Below are 21,498 nucleotides of genomic sequence, written 5' to 3'. Positions count from 1 at the left end.
GTTGATATAGTTAGGACAAAAAACGATTCTGCGTTTTATAAAAATTAACTAACGTTCGACGTATTAGCTTTTAATTTGCTGTTTTAAATTAGCAAAAATACATTTTAACTAAGGGCTTCTAACGTTTGTTGTTAGAAAACGCTGTTTCTTTTGAAAGCTGTTGAAAATTACCCGTTTATTTCGTATTTCTTTTCTTTCTTTGTTTCTTTATATATTTGTTATTTACTATTTTCAAACAGAGACGGGTCACTTTCATTTAATATGCATCAATATGGTTTCAATACTTACGTTCAAAAAGAGAGTGACAGCCAAACCTTTGTAGCAATATAAACTGTTTTTTTTTTTTTTTGGAAATAAAATAAATAAATAAACCAATAAATGAATAAAAACTAATAAAAGCAGAAAGCGATTGATGGAAGCTTTGAAAGCACATACATAGAGATTGTAAAAGAACATAGCATTGACCTTATTTGTAAAATATTGTAAACTAAAATCTTTATTCACCCCCCCCCCCCCCCCCCCACGTTTTAAATTATTTTTTAGTTTCAATAACATGTTTCATTTCTTTTGTTAGAGTTATTGAAAAATTTTTTAAATGGGCCTAAAAACACACATTTTTGATGAAACTTTTGCTTTTTTCCTCTGATTGTGCGGCAAATTTTAGCCTTAGCAAAATCTTAGAGCAAAATTTCTGCAGGATTATTTAAAAATTTATAAAATCAATTAATGTAACTACATTTTTGTAGGATTATTTAAAAATCTACAAAATCAATTAATGTAACTATGTATATAGAAAAAAATCTCTGTTGCCGTGGCTTCTATCGGAACAGATTTACAACCACATTTGGGGAACAGTATAGGCAGGGGGTGACCGGAATTTAAAGTTTTGAGACGAGAATTTCTCAATTTTCCGAATGGCAAACTACAAGGTACTTCTAATGGTACTTCATCTAATGAGAAGATGCAGTAAGAAGTACAAATGTTTTTTTTTTTTTTTTTTTTTTTTTAAATAAAAATTTTCGCATTAGGAAATTTTTGGTAGGTTGTAGCAGGAGAGTAACCAGACTTTTTTTTCTCGGGAATTGTTTTGCCAAATACGTTTCTTGTGAAAGCTATATCGTCAATAAAATTGGATTTCATTTGTAGGTTATATTTATTTTTGTTACAATAGTTAATTTAAACGATTGGGTGCTGCTTTAAAGACATTAACATGAGCAAATGTAAAACATTAGGTATGCATTTAAAGAAAGAACGAAATGTGTGTGTGTGATGCATACGCAACATAACTTCGTTAAATATTTAATGTCTTTTTGGCAACTTTAAAGAATAGATGCGTGTACTCTCTTACTCCCATTCGAAATAATACTTCTTAAATTCCTGTTTGTGACATTTATAGAATTTGTAAAACATAGAGTTAGGCACTCGCAAATTTAAAGAATTTTGATGTTTTTGCTAGCATTAAGTATTTACGATGTGAAGGAAAACGCTGCATTGTTTTGTAAAAGGATGTTCGCAATAACTACAATAAAATAAATACTGCAGATAAAACACTGAGTTTGTACATATCTTCAACAATAATAATTTAATTTTTTAGGCGAAACTGAAAATTAAATCCGTAAATATATAATAAAATGGTAATAACAATTTTGTTAGGAAAAAAATGTATATTAAACAGCATGTTTTGGAATAGTTTTGAAACTTTTCGGAGTGGGGTTGAACCTTAAAAACCTACCTCTTAAATATGGCTCCGCGTTATAGTAACCTCACGTGACCTCCTAACGGAGGCGTCTCTGAGTAAAAGGTTTCTACTGAATCCTTCGAGAATATCAGCAAATTTCCGTATTTAAAACATTTGTAGAAATATTCAGTTACATTTAAATCTCTCCAAAGTCTCCAAAATCTTTTTTTTTTCAGCTTATAGAAAGCAAATGGAAATTTCACAACAACTTTTCAAAGCCTCGTTTTGCTTTATCTGTAAAAATGTTAAATAATATCAACATTTCGCTTTCCTCTTCAATTGCTGTCTGGTATACCGACCATGAGCTTTAACAGCTGCTAATAATTTAATAATTGATTAAATTACCTGTTTTTTTTTTTTTTTTTTTTTTTTTTTTTTGCAGTTGACTCTACATTATGCTTAATATTATCTGTGCAAGAATGTTTCTTCGTACTTTAAGAATGTATGTCTGGAATATAGATACATCATGACAATTCAAATTTTTCATCTACAAATTTGAAAATTTGTCTATAAACTACTCTTTACCGTTTGTACATCGTCTACCAAATAAAAACATTTTTGGTAAAGTGCTTCATAATTCCGACCAAAAGGGTTAATGGCCGGTTCGGAACGTTTCATACAAGTGGTAAAACATGAACGAGTGCTTCACGGAAACGCTTATTCATCAACTTCTGTCTTACAAAAACATAAAAAAATAAAATAAAAATTTCCACATTCGTATTTACCATACAGCTTGAGGCAATTATAATACCTTTGTATGGAATACACACATTTACTAATTTTAAATATATTTTCCCCAAACATTGTCGTCATCAGACCAAGTTAGATTTTATCTCTCCCAAAATACAAAATTAGACAAGAATCATAATCAGATATGAAAGTTGTGTTCACAAAAACCCCAACTTTTACTCGGTCATTCGCACATCGTATACCTCTAAAGCTACGATGGAGAAATCTTACGTGGTCTTTCCATTGACGTCAAGGGCCAAAATTTCCGATTCTCGATTCACAACCTGAGGACTCGGCTGTTCCAATAAACCTTGACATTTCCTAACGAAAGTTCGAAGGAGTCGGAGATACTTGATCGGAAATTAAAAGTTTCCGCACGTTTTGTGGAAGGCGTCGTAAAGGATCCGATATCATTGGAAGCTGGTATAAGTGTATCTATTACGTGTCCATGCAGGATATTGTTGCTCTGAATCTGAAAGTTTCTCAAATTGCTTGAAGTGTCTTCAGAGAAAATATGGATTTCCCCATGCACTTTAAGTTTAAGGCTATATAACATCGTCTGCTATTTCACACCAGGGAAAAAGTTAACCAACTGAAAATTTCCTTAGAATCTGGAACATATGCAGTGAAATGAAAAAAAAAAGGAAAAAGAAAGAGGTTATGTGTGATACGTAAATCGAATTCTAAAGATTTGGAATGTTGGACAGATATTAATTTTGTTGTTTATGAAATTGATTGAAATTTCGTTTCATTTTGCACATTATTGTCAAACCCAAGTAAAAACATGTAACGGATGCGAAATTTGATTATTCGTCCACGAAAAAAAAATAAATCCGATTTTATTTAATTAAAATTTTGGGATTTTCTTTTCTTTTCTTCAGTTTTTTTTCCTTTTAAATTCATGCTCGAAAATATCTAAATGTTCCATATATATATATATATATATATATATATATATATATATATATATATATATATATATATATATATATATATATATATATATATATATATATATATATATTTGAGGAGGAAGAAGCGTGTATGGATATTTTCCTGCTCATTATCCTTAATATCAAGCTGCCTATATTACAGAATGCATTTGTTACAAGAAACGTGAAATTCAAATTATTGATGAAATTATATCCTATTATCTATTGTTTTCCCAATTTCCAATCGTTTTTTACTAACAATAAAAGCATTTTTAAAATTTTGTAGTATTTTCAAAAAAATAGGTAATTTGTTATGAAATTTATATTAGTAATTAAACTACTAACATACTAACGTTTGTTTACTGTTCTTCCAATTAAATATGTTATATTCAATGAAGAGCAGCTAGCCCATTATTTCGAATTGTTCAAAAGGGATGCACAGGATGCAAATTCAATGTAAATTTTATCGGAAAACAACAAAAACACGCCTACTTATATGCAAAAGGATCAATTATTCACAGCACGGGGGGGGGGGGGGGGGGGTTATTGATGCCCTTCCTAAATGGACGGACCTGGAGAGCAGAAAACTGAAACTTCATCACCAGTGTCATTTAACTACGCCACTGCAACTACAAAGACCTCATTAAAATAATAAATAAATTTTAAAAAACGAAGTTTATGATTAGGGGTTGCATTTTTCTTATCAGAGAAATGGAAAGAATGAGCTACTTAAGGAAACCACGAATTATTGATGTCTTGGAAAAAAAATAGGCGCTTGTGTACGTTCGTTAAAAACTTACTTCTTAAATTTATCGCTTTCCCCCCCCCCCCTCTTTTTAAAATGAATTTTTAGTTAAGATGAGGGTATAGCTTTAGCACATAAATTAAATTGTGCGTGCAATGTATTCACTCTACCATGAAATTAGTTTTTTAACAGATTTTTTTCCGAAGAAAATTTTGATGATGAAATGAAAAAGAATGTTTAGAGAAGTACAATCATAGCCCCTATTAAAACTAATGAATCAGATAATTTAGTGGAATAAACAAAATTTTGCTTTACAATAGAAATATTTACATAAAGCAGTTATATTCCAGTAAACGCCTTATTAAAACATAACTGAATTGCATTAAAATAGTACCAATATTACGAAATTAGTGCAATTATAAAGAATAATGCTTCCCTTACCCTATACCTGTATGAGTGGGATCTAGACAGGATAAAAAGTTTTTATTTTTAAGTTCATCTATGTTAATATTTTCCTGAGAAAACGTAATTTTACAACACCCCCTTTTTAAAAGTAAAATCTGCTTAGGTTAAGCCTTGAATGAACGCGAACGATATGTAACCATGACGACGAAAATTGACCTCTTAATACGTATAAAAACAACGAGTTAGTTTATTCTCGTCGTCATTGCAAAATGAAAAATCAGAGCAACATCAACTTTGGTCAAATGAGGAGAATAAGCAAATCGTGATTGCTCAAAAAAATAAATAAATAAAACAATCGGAATTTAAGAAGAATACAGAAATACCAGTAGTTGACTGGTTGAAACCATTAAAACACACTATGCAACTTTTATGTATATGCTAAATATTAATTCTTACTAATATTATAAACGCAAAGTGACTTCGTTTTTTTGTTACCTTTTCACGCCTTTACTCAGGGACTGATTTACGGCGGGACATTCGGGACCTGGGCCCGGGGCACCAAAGGAAAGGGGGCACCAAATTTCTGTCATCATATTTTTTTTAAGCAAAAAAGACAGAAAAAAAAACTCCAAAACAGTTTTATGATGGACAATGTGAAGAAGTCATATTAAACTCTAAGCAAATTTTCAAGGTTTCCTGTTTTTATGTAATCTGTGATAATTTGATTACAAAAACTAAAATTCTGGATGTCAGCCTATGATGGCATATTAAAGAAATTTTCTTGCTTGTTTGAATGCGACAAGAAAAATATTCGAGAAAAGGCAAAAGATCTTTACTCCTGTGATTTGGAGGAATCTTTTCCTGATGAATTTATTCATATTAGTTCATTCATCGAAAAAGAAAGTTTAATGACCGAAAAGTTAAAAAAAAATCCATAAACTTGGTAAATGGATACTTTTGCCAATGTAGATACAGCCCTGAGATTGTTTTTTGACTTTGCCAATCTCCAATTGTAGTTGAGAGCGATCATTTTCGCTATTGAAGAGAACTAAATGTCCTTTGCGTACTCTCATTTCTGATAGTAAATTATCTTCATTAGCTCTATTATCAATAGAAGGAAGTTTGACCGCGAAACTTGGTTATAAGAACATTATAGAAAAATTTACTACAAGAAAAACAAAGGAGAAAACAAGGGAACGCACATTATGATTAACCTTAACCATCATAGTTTCTCCATCTGCGACAGTAAAAAATTTTCTTACATGAAATTCGGGAATTTATTTTGGAGTTTTCTTTCTATAAAAATAATATCCAAAAATTACCTTCAGATTTTTTTTTTTTTTTTTTTGGGGGGGGGGGGGGGGAGGGCACCATATTTGTCAGTGCCCCGGGGCACTAAGTGTGTAAAATTTTAAGGATTTTTTTTTTCTTTTCTAATGGAGAGTTTTAGAGGACTAATTTTTGGGGCTGTTGTCCTTAATTCTGATAGAGATCTTTTCGGACTACTGTCCCCAGTCAATAAAGAATTTTTAGGGACTAATGTCGAGATTGTACTGAGATTTTTTGGTGTCGAACTATTGTCCTAATTCTAATGAGGATTCAAAGAGTCTGTTGACGCTATTGTGGAACTGTTTGCCTTTATTCTGATGATCCTTTTATTTGTATTTCTCCTTATTCATTCGGTTATTTTGATTTTTAGAGAACTGTAAACCTAATTTACGAAGTTTTCTCATTCAAATGGGAATTTTTAGCGACTAAGGTTCAAACTTTAATGGCGATTTTAGCGACTGCCGCCATTATTCCGACTTTTTGCAACGTTTCGTTATTTTTTTTTTTTTTAAACTGGCTGTTAAACACACGTCGTTTGACAAAACTTTTTTTTTTTCGAGGTAGACCGTGCAACGCCGGGCAACGCAGCTAGTAAATACATAAACGAGGAAAAAAATTCTTAAAGATTAAATACCAACTATGCTTTTTTTTTTCTTTTCGCTATTAATAATTGGAATTCTTGTTTTCTTTTTTCGAAGTTGCGTTGCTGATTATCTGAGTCCCTACGTGAAAACGTAGGGATTAAGTGCATGGGTTGGGTACTATTCCGAAGTTCTCAGCGTCTTGCATTGATTTAAAGTGTCTACTTATACTCAGAAATTAGGGTATTCAATTTGTTTCATAAAATTTGTGGCCAAAACACGTTGTTTTTCCACAATCATCACTTTTGTCACCAATTCTGGGACTCCGTAATCGTCTTCGTTCAGGCAGTAAACGTTAATAAATTTCGTTTCTTTGACTAAAAAAAGATGACTATAATTATAAATTCATATTTTTTTGTATTTTCATGCAAAATTTTTGCGTTTTCTTTGCAAATGTATTTTTAATTTTCTTTTCTTCTTTTCTTCAATAATTTATTGCGTGGAAATACTTTGCAGGATGGATTTGCTTATGACGTTTTAAACTATGAACCAATGAGAGCGTCTGCTTGAAACTGGAAGCACGAAATTTCGTAGAAAGGCTAAAATAGTTTTGTGACTCATCTGCAACAAAGTGTGTGAAAAAATTTTACTATTTTGTAAAATCTTGTGAATGAATCTTTGGATTAGCGGGCGAGCATGCTAGTGTGGGATCTGGAATTCTCTTGATTTGTAGGTTTGTAGGAATCATTTAATTCAATAGTGTCTAAAAAGATTTCTGAAATGCTTGCCTGTCTGTTTGTTTACATTGATATACTTCAATACCTTCGAACTGTCAACTTCTTTTTCTTGATTTTTATCCCGATTTGAAGCTAAAGTTAATTGATAAGTCAAAATTCAATGTTTATGTTACCTTAGTTTTCATTATTGATCTACTTATGATCACTTTCTGAGCTTTAAACTGACTTTTTTACACGACTGTTTTAACATGTGTTAATTAGAAGAAAATTTTTATTTTTCGAAAAAGTGTTTATTCATAATACTATAATAACTCAAATTTACTTTGATGTGTCAATGATTCTTAAACACCTTCATCTTTTCTGTAGCATTGCATCACACTAAGTATACGTCAGAAAAACAAAGATAACTTAAATAAAATTGAACATATCGTTTTGCCATCTTAAGAATTCAAATGCTCTCATTAGATATTTCATAATCAGGTGTCTGATTTTCTAAATTAAATTTATAGTTGATGCAATGCTGTCATAACTTTCTATTTTTCATCTTTTCAATGTCGAATTTTTTCTTTGCTTAAATATTTTAGATCTTTAGCTATTTTTGTTGGAACCTACTACTTTTTCATTGTTTTTTTCTGATGTTTTTTTTTAAACAATGTTTTGCTGTTTTTGATGCAATTGATTTAGATGCGTAGTACTTTTATGTATTGATTCTGCTACAAACACTAATTTAGAATTTTCCTTAATTGTTTGCCTTTTATCAGTATTCTTGCTTTTTAATGAACATCCAACATGTTCACAATCTATCGTGCTAATTTATTGCTCGACAGTAATTTTCCCTTTTTTGGGTAACAGAGGACATTTAAGCTTAGGATCTATTACAGGTTTTAGCTTTTACACTTTTTATGTGTGTTTCTTATGTGAACTGTAAATATCTCAGCAATGGTAAAAAAAAACATATTTGTGTTCGAGGTATATTTTGCCAACTACGTTAAATTTACATTTGTCGATTTACCATCAAATTGATTTTAACAAATTTTAAACATTACCATCTTTAAAACATTCACTTGGGAGCTTTCAAAATGAATTGAAATTGTTAGTAGTTGTTCATCCTTATCTTTAGTATTCTAATTGCTTACTGCAGTGGCAGACCCCTGGCAGAATTTCAAAAAGGGTCAAAGAAAAACAAACAAAGCGTGTTAATAATTAATTTCAATTTGATAACGAGAACTTAAGTAAATAATATATTTTATGTAAAATTCTGTACTTTGTAAAAAGTGAAAAAAGGAACATACATTCTCTTTATAGCATCTAAAATAATATTAAACAGTTTTATTTGATACCTTCTTAACATGGCCCGACTTTTTAACTATTCTTCAAGGGCCGATCCAGAAGGTTTTCAAAGAGGTGACGGTTGATTTTTTTCACTGACCTCTTACAATGTAAGAAATAAATACTTTTGTGTAAATAGCAATCATCAACGTTTTGACCCACAAATTTTTCTGATTACTGCAAACACATGTTTCGGGGTTACAGGAAACCCCTTTTTCAATACAAAATTGTGAGCTTTTGGATGTAAAGACATCCAGTACAAGCAACGAGAATGAACAAAAGGCAGTTTAAATAGTAAAAATAGCAAATTAACAAAACAAACAAGACAAATTGGAACTCAGAGCCAAAATTTATTTATGCAATTCACTGCAAGGAAAAACCTAAGCCTTATTCAAATTTCAAGTTTGAAATTTTGCTTAAATGAGTATAAAAAACCAACAGTTGAACAGGTCAAGTATTGCTCAACATTGCTGGGAATCAAATCACTCCTTTGATTTTAACTCCATATGAAAATATCCAGAAATGCCCAAATTCTTCAGATCTTGATTTTCAGGAGTCTTTTCACATTCTGAAGAATCGTTCTAATCTAGTAAACGTAAAGCCATTTCTTATTTTTCTGCAGTTTTGCTTCCTTTGTTATAATATGTCCCCCCCCCCCCTTTCTTTAAACTCCTTTGGTCTTAGTCATACAGGTGTTATTGTTCTGTCTTAATTAATTATTTTTATTTGTATTTAAATTTCCTTTTCTTGTTTTATTTTGCACATGTTTTGCTATTTTATTTTCCTGTTTAACCAACATTTCAAGTTTTTCTTGTATTATGTTTATTTTGCCTTTCACTAAATGTTACAATTAAATCTTTGCGATTTCTTCTAACTTGAAATTTATTGTTAGTGGTTTCAATTTGTCTACAAAACTTATCATCGTGGGATTTTTTGAGAAATTTATTGCTTTATGGCTTTTTCTGGAAGAGAATCATGTAATCAATTTTGACTCTGAGTTCCATTTTGTCTTGTTTATTTCCTTAATTTACTATTTTTACTATATAAACCATCTGCTGTTCATTCTCTTTGCTTTTACCAAATGCCTTTACATTCAAAAATTTACTATTTTGCATTGAAAAACAAGTTTCTTGTAACCTTGAAACAGTTAATCCGCTAATTTTGTGCGTCAAAACGTTGATGATTGCCATTTACTCTTACAACGTGTTTGATTCATGCATGCTTGGGAGAGGGGGGGGGGGGACTGATACAGCATTTTTAGCTAAAGAAACTAAAATATAGAGATTTAGCTTAGCAGGTCCCTGAAATTATTCCTTTCCTTCATCATGGAGAAGTCTAATTGCTTGTTAGAAGTTCAATTTTGTAATAATTCCCAAAAGATGTTTTGACAATAACACCCTGCTTCCCCCACAATTCAAAGTTCCATTTTAATTTTTATAAAGTAATCACAGGAGTAAAATATAAAACATTCATTAAATCAATTCTACTTTCTTTACACATGTGAATCCTTAGAAAAATGGAGAGGCGAAGCCCCTTTTGAAAGTGAGTTTGTGATTACCCCTCAATCCCCACTCACCCTTCCATATGGGAGCTGCCTGTGCGCAGGTTCTGTCTCATATTAAATTCTTATATCTCATATTATTTCATGTGCCAGAAAACATGTAAAACTCGAACATATTTAATGTGTTTCGAGATAACAGAAAAGTATGGATAAGAAAGTAAAATTATAAATCATGAACTACCGGGTGGCCCAGCGGGTAATGTTTGAAACAAAGTCCAATAGATGGCGCTAGGTGCACGTGAGTGAAGCCAAACTTGGTGCGCATGCTCCGTTGAGTGGGCAATTGTAAATGTGATGTTCCTTCAGTGTGCGGTGAGCTTTACTGTGATTCTCGTTAGTAAAAATGAACAAATATTCGACGGAAGTTCACGTATTTATTGTGCTACAAATGGCCAGATGTGATGAGAATGTGAAGGCAGTTCAAAACGAGCATGGCAGGAGAAGTTCCACAACAAGAATTGTCCCTGTTTTCATCGATGGAACTCGAAGCACAGCAAAATACAGAAAGTTACTGAACGAGGAGTTAATCTCTTTTCTTCATGGTAATGACCTGGTCCAAGGTCATTGGTTTATGCAGGATGGAGCAAGACCACATCGTACCAAGGATGTTTTCGAGATTCTCAATGAGCATTTTAGCGATCGAATCATTGGGTTAGATTATCCACTGCACTTCCAAGATGGTAACAAATGGCCTTCATATTCACCAGATCTGTACCCCTGTGATTACTACCTATAGTGTTATTTGAAGAGCAAAGTGTGGCAGACAAGTCCTACGAACCTTTCAGAACTGAAAACCGTCATTACAACTGCTGTCAAGACGATTGACAGTGAGGCCTACTCACGAGTAATGGTTGGATTCCAGAACCGCCTAACTGCTGTCCTTGTTAAAGATAGCAGTCCCTTCGAACCTCTATATCATTAATAGCCCAATATGTCCTTTCAATATACGTCATTAAATTCTTCTCATGTCTCTTGTTTGTTTTTATTTTTTCATTTGTTTCAAACATTACCCGTTGGGCCACCCGGTATTTTATTGTTAATTGATGCTTATTTTTCAGCAGGGCATAAAACTGGTCTGTAAAAGCCAGTAGATTTCTTTCTCCCTGATAACTACTGGACCCCCCCCCCCTTTTTTTTTCAACTAGAAATTAACTTTGTAGAAAGTAGGAGTGTTTAAATTGCTTTTCAAAAAATAAGCTCACCCTTTTTGTTAAGCATTTTAGAATGAAATTTAAAAAGAAAAGTCTTAAGTTAATCTTATGAATTTTGCCTTGTCCATTAATAATTCAAAACTACATTAATTGAATCTAATTAATCACTTTAATTTTTAATATATTAACTCTAGTTTTATTATAAACTAGTGCTTAATTATAAGTTTTACAACTATCTCAGTTAAGACGTCGCTCTGGCTATGAAGAAATTTTGTAAAAAGTTCCAAAGGTGACGTGATAACAAGGTTCAGCTGTATAACATGAAAATATTGCTGTGTGGTTGAATGAATTATCATTAGTAATCTGCAGAAACAATCGGAACAACAAAAATATGTGTTCTAATACATCCCATTAATCCTAAAGCTATGCCGTTGTGAGAAATTTTTCATTTCTTATGATGCAGTCTAAAGAATTCGTGAATTCTAATATGATAGACTGCTGTACAGGCCTGTGCCTGATAAAAAGGTTCAACAAAAAGTCTATTCTCACATAAAAAGTTTTGCGGATGATGAAAATGTGAGGTTATTTGGCTTTACACATAGTCTTGTTAATTAGTCAATTACATTTCTAGAATGACAACACTTCATTGCTTAACTCATCATGGTATTACCTTCAAAAAAAAACAATGAAAAATATCGAAATATACATTTATGGTGAATTTCTTTTTATGATTATTAAGTTTTGTTCTGATTCGCCCTGCTGTTCTTATACATAATTATGGTGGTTGTTTAGTTGTATATCAAAAGACTGATCATCTTGTGTACATAATTTGGCTAAATAGTTGATAAAATTTCATTGATATTTTAGGTAAAAATTCTGGGGTATAATAGTAATAACTGCTTGTTTTTCAATCAAGTTGAAGGCTTGTAGTGGTGATAGAGATAATTTATGTATGAGAAAATATAAAAATGGCAGTTTATTTGTAGAAGGGTGTGTGTATGTTCCTCATAAAAATCCAGTTTACGTGGGATTTTTGCAAAATTTGACACAGAGGTTCTTTGATGCTCAGGTTTGTCTCTCTATGGAGAGGGGTGGGGAGCAAAAGCATCCCACATTACTGGGAGGTTTATCTTAATACAAGTCAACAGTTTATGTCGAATCTTCACAAACTTAGCACAAATGTCCTTTGATGCTCTGGAATTCACACAGGGTTTTTTCACCCCAATGGGGGATGGAGGAGGGGGGCTACCCCCTTAGTGGATTTTTGCCAGAACAGAATGTTTACGCCTATTAATAACAATGACAGAGTTTATAGATTTTTTTAAAAATTCAAACAGATCTAAATTCAAATTTTAAGTCATGAAATTGCTCTTTTCTATACATTGAAGAGAAATTTGCTTGCTATTTTTTTTTTCTTTTATTTGAACCTGACTGTTGAAGATGCTTCACTTGGACACAACTTTTATTTTCAAGGTAGACTGCTATGCAGTTAGTCATTTTTTTAAATCAAAATATTTGCATAATAATTTTTACTACTTCGTATAGTTATTTGTACTTCCTCAACCACTAGCTATGTCCTGAATCAGGTGCTCTAGTGTGCTGTAGTACTTAAGCACTTCTACAACAAATACGCAGAAGAAAGAAGGGAAGTCAAAACAAATACAAAAAAGAAAGGCAAATTGATCTTTAGAACAAACTAGATTTTCATTGAACTGAAGAGAAAAGTATATATATATATATATTTTTTTTTGAGTAAGAACTTCTCTAGACTTGAAAGTACATAAAATCAAAAAGCCAAATTCTGTCATATGTATGGGGTACGGTTTCCTCTCACTTCAATTTTAAGTCTATGCAGCTGGAAAATTGCCTTTTCGGAAGACATTTTCATGATGGTTAAATTTCGAAGTTCAACCTTGTGGATGGTTTCTCCCATTTAATGCTCTGCCCTAGCAACTTGAGCATCCTAATTTATTTTCAAAATGTGGCATCGATATTCTGAATAGTCATTAGTGTTTCTCCCAGATTTAATAACAGGCAATGCAGATATGAACATATTCAGTAGCCTTCGATATTTTAGCATTTTGCTAAAGCTTTTTTCTCAATTTTAGCTATTTTGCTAAAGAACTTTTGAACTCAGCTTAAACCCTGCTTTAGAGGGTATGACATTCTTGATTCTGTTTTTCTTCTGCCTGTTGAGATATGCAGTTCATTCCTTGTGATATCCCATCAAACCACTTTCTGAAGGTTCTGAATCAGGGGACGCTTGGATCCTGATCTGTATCATAAGTCAGAGTTATCTTCAAGGTGGGCTCATCTGACCAGTAAAATTGTGTGTAGTGGTTGCCATGGGGACCCTGGAGTGAAGTGAAATACACTCCATGGTGGTGATACCCAGTGCTGTAGGCCATTAAAGGTCATTTTGTGCTTGTTTTAGTTAAAATAGCAGGCATTTATTTTGTTAAAAAAAAGTATCTTGAAACCAATTTTCTTTACATTTGATGCAGTGAGAAGCAAAGGGATGCAAGTGGCAAAATTAAACATTTGGAGATAACCAGTACACATGGTAGAAGAACCTCTCTTCTGTCTTGGGGCAAGAGATGATACTAGCAGCCCTGGTAGTTGTTGCTATACAGCATGATTTAGGAAAAAATTTCAATGAAAACCTACCTAGGAGCTTATCTTTAAACGCGTTTTACTCAAAACTTGAAAATGTCCACTTACATCCCTTTGCTTCTCACTGCCTCATTTGTATTATTTTTGCAATAATAAACTGGTTATTTTGGGGAACGACGAATTCCCTCCAACTACAGCTTTGGTGATGCCATGTAAATTGTGGTGAAAAGCTCATTTTAAGTGGAAGTCATTCTCCCCAAATATATTTCCACATAATCATTCCCATCGACATTATCCGTAGGTTAATTAGATCTGCACAAGATTAGCAAACAGTTAGGAATAGAGATGAATTTGAATTCAAAATGCAGATAACAGTTCCCTGGCCTCTCAATAACAAGATGACATAGGTTTCCTACTTAAAAGTGGACAAGCAGTAAGATGATCACCGTTCATCAGAGCTGCATTGTAACAGAGCGAGTAGGTAAGGATATTCACAATATTTTAACCAATATAAATATGAAGTGTCCATCATGCAGAATAGAAACAGGTCTATCCTTAGGGTGATTGGGGAAATTAAGAGAGTATTCCCCCAATTTGTGTGTGCTTCTCGCTAAGCATTTTGTTTAGCGTTAAAAGAATGCCAACCCATTTTAATTCATTTAATCATTGAAGCTACGCAAATTTTAATTCATTTAATCATTCAAACTACGCAATTATAACTAGCTCACATCGTTTAGATTGAAAAATGTGCTCTCAATAGCTCTAAAACGCGTATCTATAAATCGATTCAGATATATATGCATTATAATGTTCTTATTAGTGGGTGCAAACATTTTAAGTTTTAATAATTATTGCAGACTTTGAAATGATGAAGATATAATAGTTTTAGTGAACAAACTTGTTAGAAATTATAACTCCCCCACGCCCCCTGCACCATTTTTGAGACTGGCAACATCTAATTTCTTTCTTTTTGGGCCAATACCTTGCAAAAAAAAAAAAAAAAAAAAAAAAAAAAACTAACTAACTCCCATAATAGCCCCCGCGCACTCCTCCTATAATTGTATCACAAAAATCCCCCACGCCTGCACCATTTTCGAGACTGGCAACGTCCAAATTCTTTCTCCTTGGGCCAGTACCTTTCAGAAAAAAAAAACTCCACAATTGTATCGCAAAAACCGCAAGGAAGCTTAAAATTTGACCAGTAACTCCTCTACTTGGAGCTTGGTCATAATACTTCTTAGATGCCTGTAAACTACCACACTTGTTTGGTTTAGAAATGTACGTGTTATTTTTTCGAGGCGGAGGAGGGGGAGGGGATCCACGGTGAATTTTCCTTTTATTAATTTTTATACTGATTCTTCGAAAGTTTTATTAATAATTAAGAAAACGTCGTTGTTTTGAGTTTAAGAATCGTCAATGATGTAAATAATAATATGAATGGAGAAAAGTTTTCATTTATGAAAAGTGATAAATATGCAGAATTGGTACATTAATAAAGGGACTTTAAAAAATTGTCTATCCTTCTATGTGTCCATTTAAGAGATTAAGATCACCGGAGGAAACTGCTACTTTTTAAAATTTTTAATCTTGAATGTGATAAAAGAAAGAAAAAAAATGTAGATAAAAAACATTTGATTGCAGTTTAAGATAATAACATTTAATCCTTCATTTTATGCTTGTTCACAATACGTTTTCATAAATAATACAATTTCGTACGAAATTATGAAATGTGACAACAAAACTATATGTTTTCAAGGTTTTTTTTTTTTTTTTTTTTGAGAAATTTCAAATACTGGTACTCCGGTATCACGTTTTAAAAATACCGAATGCCTGTATTGCATTTTTGGTCCGGTATTGCAATCCCTAGCCGTGTTATTGATACATCAGAGTCATATTAGCATAGAAAAATAAAATATTGTTTAAAACATATTCTGTATATATTTTTTATAACATCTTAAATAAAATTCATTTGAATTTATACGATTATGTTTCTACTTTTATTCAAGGTTACTTTTTAATTGAAGATTAATATTTAATGTAGGTGATTAGTTATCCAGATACTTATGAGTTAATTAACAACTTAATAAAATTTCGGAAAATAGTTGTATGCTTTTCATACCTTTTAGCAGGGCCGTCCCGAAGGGGGGGGGGGGCGAGCGGGGCAATCGCCCCGGGCTCCACGAAATGAGGGGCGCCTTGCGGTACCTCTCTTCGTATAAAATGCCCCAATTGTATAAAATTAGGGGTGCCGCAAGGCGCCCCCTCATTTCAGGTATCATAGATACGCAGCCATAGACACACAAAATAGAGAATCATTGCAATGGTTCTCTATTTTGTTTCTATGGCACTATAATATTTCTGTCTCTCAGTCTCCAAAGCATTCGTTTCCTTTGTATCATTGGAACAGATACAATTTCTGAGAATATAACTGTTTAGAATCAAACAAAACACTTCTCTTTTGTCTAGTTCTCACCAAATTTGCTTGAGTTCTGCCCCTTCATGCAGTGACGTAACAAGAAATTTTTTTAAGGGGTTACTTAAATTTTTTTTTTTTTTTATTGATCGGATAGGAAAAAAAATGTCAAAAGGTGTCCGGTCAAAATTTTGAAACTTTTAGTTTTAAAAACGCAATTTTAGCCTTAAAACGCGGTTATAGGCCATGTTGATTGACGTTAGGGTAAGGGAGGGAGTTCAGAGCCTGTTTCCGAATGATTATTTTTTTAAATAGATTAAAATCAATTCCTTCTTCCCCTGAAGTTTTCGAAATTGAAGTTTCAAAAACGTAGCTTTAGACAAACTTTGAACATTTGATGGATAGGAGGATCTGGAGCATCTCCCAGGAAAATTGTTCAAAATTATGGTCAAAAAATTTAAGCAGGGTTTTACTTTCAGGAGCTATCCCACTAAAATCTTTTGGTAAGTGTTTTTTGAAAACCCCATTGCTTGTGATATTAAAGAAAGGCGGCATGGGCGCGAATATTTTCTTAAAAAGCAATTTGTAAGGCCATATTTTGTAATATTAGGGTCCAGTGATTTTTCGAAATTAGAGCTCCAAAAACGCAATTCTGAGCGATTTTCGGTGTTGTTGAGTATTTGTGGGCTTCTCCCTAAAACTTACAAATATTTGATGCAAAAGAATAACATCTTTGTTTATAACATATAAGAAAGCTGGTAATTGGTACAAGTAAAACCAAAAAACTCTTGAAAAGAATCATTGGATGAGTGCAGATCGAAATTTAATTTTGATGTAATTTACTTCGATAAATACATTTTCTCTTTATAATCAGCAAATTATATTCGTGTTCTTAGTTTGATCGATATGAATAACTAATTCAGTTTTAATTGTTTGTTTTTTATCTAGTGGGATAACATTTTACTATATAAATATTTGGATTTTTTACATTTCGGTTTTTCAAAAAGTTTTTGGGGCATTAATGTTTCACAAATATCAAAAACAGATTCATTGCTTGTGTTTTAATTTGTATAACGCATAGCCCTTTGATTGTTCTGTTTATCAATATGTAAAATATTCAAGTATGTACTATGCACTGATGTTATAACTAACTTGATTTTTCTGTGTGTATGGGGGTGGGGGGCGCCAGGAAACTTTCGCCCTGGGCGCTGTCAGCTCTTCGGACGGCCCTGCCTTTAAGAACCATTTTGTCCCATAAGTTCCATCAATTTACACAAAATCTATGGGCCAATTTTCATGAAATTTGCTATGCATGTCATTTATACCGCCATTTAATAGTTTTATGATGTGTATAAAATTTTCGTGAAAGCTCGTGGTCCTTAAATGGTTAAGCACAATGTACCTACTATATTATACATAAGTTTTAAAAAAATGGAGTAAATTGAGTTTTTTTTTTCGTTTTTAAAGTTTAAAAAGGAAGGGGTAAAATGAAAGATTCGTGCTGTATTTTCCAATGTCAGTTCGTGGAACATCGAAGCGAGACCATGAAGGCGCCAATCCTGAAGAATGGTCTTATACTCGTCATGAACTGAATCACCACTCACCGACTACGAATTCATTGATTGAGGCGGAGTACGGTCGGAAGTTTGGCGCCAAAAGTTCTGCTCCGTTGTTCTTCAACCTGGCTTGTGTTTCTGGTAAAAATATGGAAAGGGTATTCCGTATCGTCGTAAAATTTGTTTTAGATTTCCGTATGAAAATATCGTTTTCCACGTCTTGATCGGCTTAAAGCGATTTAAAGTAAGTTTTATTTTTTAAATTTTGGCCGTTATTGTTGTTGTTTTTGAACCGAATCTTTAAAATTTGCGAAATTATGTTGAAAAATAAAAGAATTAATTTATTAGTGCACTTCTAATGCCTGAAAAAGAAAAGTGTGGACAGAGCAAAAAATTTTGTTGTGGCAAAAAGCATTTTGGAAAATTTTATTGGACATAGCTAATTTTTTTCAAAAATATTAACTGAAAAGGTTTTTGCCAGTGCAACAATGAGACTTTCAAAAAGGGGAAATAAAGTAACCGAGTTCTAATTTTAAAATAGTAATGATAACGGCGAAGCTTTAATCGAACATAGCTTGTTGAGCATTTTATTTTCGTAATAGTCCTTATAGTAGTCCAAGGAAATCTATTATTTTTAAGGTGTTATTAATATTATTTTGAAATATGCTTGATAACAGCACTTTTGTGTAATTATAGTTGTGCCTAAGCGCTCCTTTTGCGAAAACTTGAATATACTTGAGTACTGTGAAACCAAAAAGGTTTATATCTTAATATTCATTTAACGATTTTCGTGTTCATCGTTTATGTGCTTTTTAAGAGCAATACAATTTGAAGGAATAATTTGAATTCCTTTTTGATTGTTTGTTCAGGTCAGTGATTTTTAATATTCTTTTTTCTTAGCTCGGAACCATCTCAAAATCAGCGCGTGACACTGAGCCTTGAACAAATTTTCATAAGTTAAGACTTTTTTTTTTCCCCCGAAAGCTCGTTATGAACTAAGATAGATTACTTTTTTTTTTCTTTTTTGACCTGCAAATGTAGTCTGGAAAATGTTAAATGCAGGTGCAATAGTGTTTGAGAAACATGTTATTGCATCTCTGCTGAAACGTTAATTTTTCTACACAATTCTCTTCTTAAATAACCCCAGTTGATGCGGTCGACATCATTTTTTAGTTTTTCTTTTATTTTTTCTAAATACTAATTTTAAATTATTTTTTGTAGAAAATGTTAAAGTATAGATGCCAAGTCACTTTAGCGGAAGGGGATTTTCATTAAAATCATAAAGAGCTTTATTGATTTTTTTATTTTTAGGTTAAACGAGTCTATCCGTTACCCATGCATCGAATGATAACATCGCACTTGCGGAGGGAAGAAAATTGCTTCTTGTAAATTAAGTTTTTCAGCAGTGAAGGTATCTTCGCTGTAAAAAAAATAAGTAGGGGGACTCGAGCTGATATAAAGTACGAAACATTTCAAAAGATAAGCAGCAGTTCTGTCCTGCCACTTCTTAAACTGCGTACTGAGTTAATATTTTCTCGTGATTAACAATTTTTATTTTCACTGTTTAATCTATTTTTTTCGCTTATCATTTTAGAAAAACGTTTTTTTTTCTTTTGAAAACAATTTTTTAAAAGAAAGTTTGATATTCTCCTGAGTTTATAAAATTAAAGCGTTTTTCTTATGCAGTGAATAATTTGTTTAACTTTATTATTGAAGTTAAAGCTTATTAGCACGTTGACGATTTTTCTACAAATAAATATGACATTATAATACTATGTTGTATGTTTTTCGATGCTATGCGACATAATAAAGCCAAATAAGCGGTCGTATTTTCATGAGGATTATCATAACGGCTATAATATGCCCTTTATTTTTAAAATGCCTGTGCCCAGGGTTGGCATGGTTTTTACCACTTATGGTATTTACCGGTTTTTACCATGGTTGTTTCCGCCCTCGGAAAAACCTGTTTTCTTCGTGGTTTTTACCATCTTTTAGGGAAAAAAATACTCATGGTATGTTTTATTGTTTCTGTCATTTCTGCACACATTTATTGGTTTTTAAAAGTAAATTATAGTTAAAAGTGTTCATGTTTAAGGTTGTAAACATGCACAGTTCCCATTTTTCATTAAAGTAAAATTAATTTTCAGTGACAGTGATCATTCATTACAAGTTATTACTTAATTTACAACAACACTTACTTCCCACCCTTTAAAATGAGTTTTGGACTCGGGGTTGGGGGTAGTGGGTTATAAATAAAAAAGGCCGTAGCTTTTTACTTGGTGGTGATGAAATGTAAATTTTAAATTGTTTTAGCGGGTCTTTGCATGCAAACGGTTTAATAATTTTAAGGAAAGAAAAACTGGCTCTAAAACAATTTGTATCGATATTTTTCAAAATAATGTATAATGAAGAATAAATGATGTTTGCCAACTTTTGGAAAAAAAATGCTCTAATGACTAGATGATACAGCTATATGTATATATTTTTTACTAAATATTATATTAATGCATAACAAATACGTTGTTATAACCATTTTCATGTTAAAAAGTACTAATTGTTTCTGCAATTTTGTTCAGGTATTTAATTTTCAAAGAATCTAAACTTTAAGCTAATTTATGCATCAAAATGAATGAAATTAATTTTTTACTTCTAAGCTAAAATTTTAAACGAAAGGAAAAAAAGCCAGGAACTTACCAATGTAATCCAACAAAAGACAAAAGATAGATTTACCAATCTAAATCTTTTGTGTCCTTTTAACAGTCTGTAGCAAACTAGCAAAATACATTTTATGTGTCTCTGTACAGTGAGTTACAATAAGATTGTGATCTACATTGATATAATACACATGTAGTATAAATTATTTTATATTAAATTAATATTTATTTGCTGACAAACTTTGAATTTTTAATAGAACTATCAATTTAAGCTTTTAATAGCAGAAAATTGTCCCATGCCCTTCCCAAATAATTTAGAAAAGAAAAAAAAATCTACATCTGAAATTCATGAGATAGCCCTCATCTTATTGCTTGCCCAATAACCCAATGGTTATTTTCTAGTATGCAATAAATATATTAATACAAAAAAATAGATGATTATAAACTATAATATATGATAAAGCTTATTGGTGAAAATAATAAATCATTGCCTGCCAGCAGATGAACAAGGGCAAATAGAATTTCCTAGGTATTTACCGGTAAAAACCTAGTTTTTCCCATGTCCTGGTAAAAACAAGTTTTTCCCGGTAAAAACCCAACCCTGCCTGTGCCACTTATTGTGTTGTCTCCCCCCTCCCCCACCCCTGTTTTGTTTGTATTTCACGTCGTCTCCTCAGTAGCACTAACTTAGACGCATTTCCTTAAAAGTAGATTCAAAACGAGACATCATTTACTGTTCAGTTGGGTGTTATTTGAGTAGTATGAACTTTGAGTAAGCAGCCTAACTTCGTTAATTAATAATAATAATATAGTGGCAGCCGCTTATATGAATCACGTTTGTTATAAACAGTTTTGATTCAATAAAGCGGGATTTTGTTTTGTTTTTGACGATTTGATTCATTAAAGCGGCTGATTCAGTTAACCACTGATTCAATTAACTGGCGTCCTCTGTATTCATTTTTTTTTTTTTTTTTTGAGCAATCACGATTGCTTATTGTTCTCATTTGACTGTTTTTGGCGTTACG

At 32.2% G+C, this 21,498-nt stretch overlaps 1 protein-coding gene across 1 annotated transcript in view; it reads left to right on the top strand.

Annotated features, from left to right (window-relative positions):
• Nucleotides 1-7,170: 7,170 nt before the first annotated feature.
• The window catches only part of LOC129223440 (embryonic polarity protein dorsal-like), a 63,915-nt gene continuing 49,587 nt past the window's right edge, over nt 7,171-21,498 (top strand). The window contains exon 1 of the mRNA XM_054858053.1: nt 7,171-7,192. The gene's annotated coding sequence lies outside the window, so the exon portion shown is untranslated. The remainder of the gene's footprint in view (nt 7,193-21,498) is intronic.

Source organism: Uloborus diversus, chromosome 5 (assembly GCF_026930045.1).
Source record: "Uloborus diversus isolate 005 chromosome 5, Udiv.v.3.1, whole genome shotgun sequence".
NCBI classification, from domain to species: Eukaryota; Metazoa; Arthropoda; class Arachnida; order Araneae; family Uloboridae; genus Uloborus; species Uloborus diversus.
Note: the sequence above shows the minus strand (reverse complement) of the source record. Positions and strands in the feature narration are given on the sequence as shown.